The following is a 3,055-nucleotide window of genomic DNA, read 5'->3' on the forward strand; positions in this document are numbered from 1 at the left end:
GCCAACTTTAACTTCTTCCAGCAGAAAAACTTAAATTTATCTGAAGAAACGTGCGCTCCTATTTTTCACATGAGATACACGTACGTTTCGGTTATATATGCTCGAAATGGTTAGGTAAATTGATGCACGCGTACACAGATACACAGATACTCAAACACACAGATACTCAAACACACAGAAACTCAAACACACAGATACTCAAATACACAGATACTCAAATACACAGATACACAGATGCAGAGATACAAGGATGCGAATACGTGTTGTGTGTTTGCGTTTGTGTTTGTGTTTTGCTTAAGGATATCATGCATTATGCAAATTCATATGATGTGCGTTTCATTTTCCTGCAATTTTTTCCATCTTAATTTGTGTTAAAAGTTTGCTTTGCAGAAACAACGAAATAACGAAATGAGCAAGAAATGCAGAAGGATAAACGCTATTAAATGAGTCCTTACACGTAAACCATGTGTGCACGCATGTATTTCATTTTAATAAATGCTTGAATTACATGTTTGAGGATTTTTCTCCGTTTTTTCCTTCCTTCTAAATCCATTTTTTCATATCCGAATAATGATTTCTTTCTGAATACCGCGTAACAGCTTTTAATTAAAATGTTAATTTAATGCAGTAACGCAAAGAAAAACAATTAAAAATTTATAAATGACGGTTTCCAATTAAAATTTTAATGAATTTCCGCCAAAGCCACAAAAATTAATTTCATCTTATTTTTTATTCATTTCTGTTGAATTCGACATAAAAATTTGATTGGCATTAAGATTTTATGTGTTCAATCTATTTAAATAATATACGTATACCAAGGTCTGAGAAAAGGTTACCCATATATATCATCTATAATGTGGTGCACATGCTTTGATAAAAATCTCAAGCAAATTTTTATTGTATTTTGTCGATGCTGACTTAACCTTTCGTTATCAAATATTTTTGATAAGAAATACGTGATTCAATTATTTCTGCTTGACATTCATTTAGATATATGTATGAGCTCTCATCGCTAGTACAGCACATATCAAGTACACAGTATGCATAAGTTTGAGGAAAACTGAAAATGTTTCGTACCATCATATGCTTTATAGCTGAATGGATATGAAAGGATCTTTATCATTAATGTGTTGGTGAAACAACCAATATTGATATTTCTTTCGATTAAGTTAATTCAATCATGCTGGTGTTCCATTGCTTTTGATATATTACACAAATAATGTCGAGAAAAATATATTCCATATAATTATAACCATGAATTACACACAGAAAAATATTTTGGTTGATCTAAACAGATCTAACTAAATTTTAGGTCAACATATGCTTACTCGACACAGCATGTTGGTTCCACCGTACCGTATATTAGCTAAGATTTTTTCTTTACTACTTCAACTAAAATATTTCTCCAACTAAATTGACCAGTCCAATTTAACTCGCATGTGTTTAGAGTTTATTTTTCTAAGTGTATAAACTAACAATAAAGACACGATTAACTATAATTAATCCTTCATATATAGATTTCTCTAAATTCATCAAAAAACAGTCTCTTTGCAGGTTGGTCTTGAAATTTAGAAGTTTATTTCTCACTCATTCAATGATCAATAGTTTAGTATACTGACAATATTACTGATGGCAAGAATTCTACATGAGAAGTTTAAGAACTGCAACGCCAACATTGCTGCGAGATTGAAAAACTCTAAACTAAAGCGGCAGCTCGAAATACAATGACAACCACACTTTAAATCTCTGGAAGCCATCCAAGAGAATAGTGTGTTTGAAAACACACTTTTAAGCATATCACAAATAAAACTCCACGAGCTTACAGTAGTGATCCCAATTTATGCAGAACACACGAGAGGCCCAAAGATGTCTTCTAAATACTTTTCGCTTTAGCTTCCACAGGAACTATTGTATACATCTGTCTTGCTTACCGCACACTAGTATATAGAAGCGCTGCTGATTATGAATCGTAAAACAATGGAATCGATAAACAACGTTTATCAATTATTTAACTAGATAGCAGTGACAAGAACAAAGATAAATGGCAACGTCAGTAGAATAATTATCAACAATCAAAGTGAATGCATTTGCTTATTCCAAATAGATTAGATTAGGTCATACCAGCTATCCCAAAGGAACCACTTAGGCATATAAAACGATTCTATATAACTCCAATCAGCAAAACATATATTAACCGGTAACTAGAAACTTTAGTTTATGGTGTTTCTTATTGGGCATGGATATTCTCATGAATTCTTATACCAGTTCAAACTTGAAAACAGTCCCAACAATCTGTTTTGTAGATTAAATTGAGAGACTAGACTGTGTAACTAGAGTGTGTATAAGATTCGGTGATACTAAACAAAACCTAGAAACCGGCGAAGCCAGTCCTTCCTCCATGATGACACAGATGACATCAACCATTGAACTAAAGAGTGTATAAGATACGGTGGTATCTAACAAAATCTAAAGACCGGCGAAGCCAGTCTCTCCTCCACAGTTAAACAGAGAACATCAACCTTTAAAGTATACAACTGATAGGAAGACTATGTATCTAATGAGTGTAAAAGATTCATTGATACCAGACAAAGTCCAGAGACCGACAAAGCCAGTCATTCCTCCATGTTAAAATTGAGGGCATTAACCATTAAAGAATACAATTGATAAGAGGACTGCTTTCTTTTCTTCATTTCTCCAAGCAGTGATTACATGGATTTGTTATTAGTTTTCAGTAACATAATTTATTCCAGTGTCAAACTAACCACATATAAGGTTATAGCCTTCATGTTTACAGAGGTTAAGAACCTTTCAATACAGACCGAGAAGAGATTTTTCCCTATGGTTTAAAGAACGAACATGCAAAAAATGAATACACCATAATGCAGATAAAAATAAAGAATTGAGTTATACGTGTATCTGTATATTTGCACTTATCACTGATAAATTGCATTACTGATTACAAAAAAGTGTAATGAAATATTGGGAATTTTTGCACTAAAAGCAAACACAGTGAAATGGCAAATATTATAGATAAAAGAAAGGAATTATGTGATAA

This window comes from Teleopsis dalmanni, chromosome 2, assembly GCF_002237135.1.
Source record: "Teleopsis dalmanni isolate 2A chromosome 2, ASM223713v2, whole genome shotgun sequence".
In the NCBI taxonomy this organism is placed as follows: Eukaryota; Metazoa; Arthropoda; class Insecta; order Diptera; family Diopsidae; genus Teleopsis; species Teleopsis dalmanni.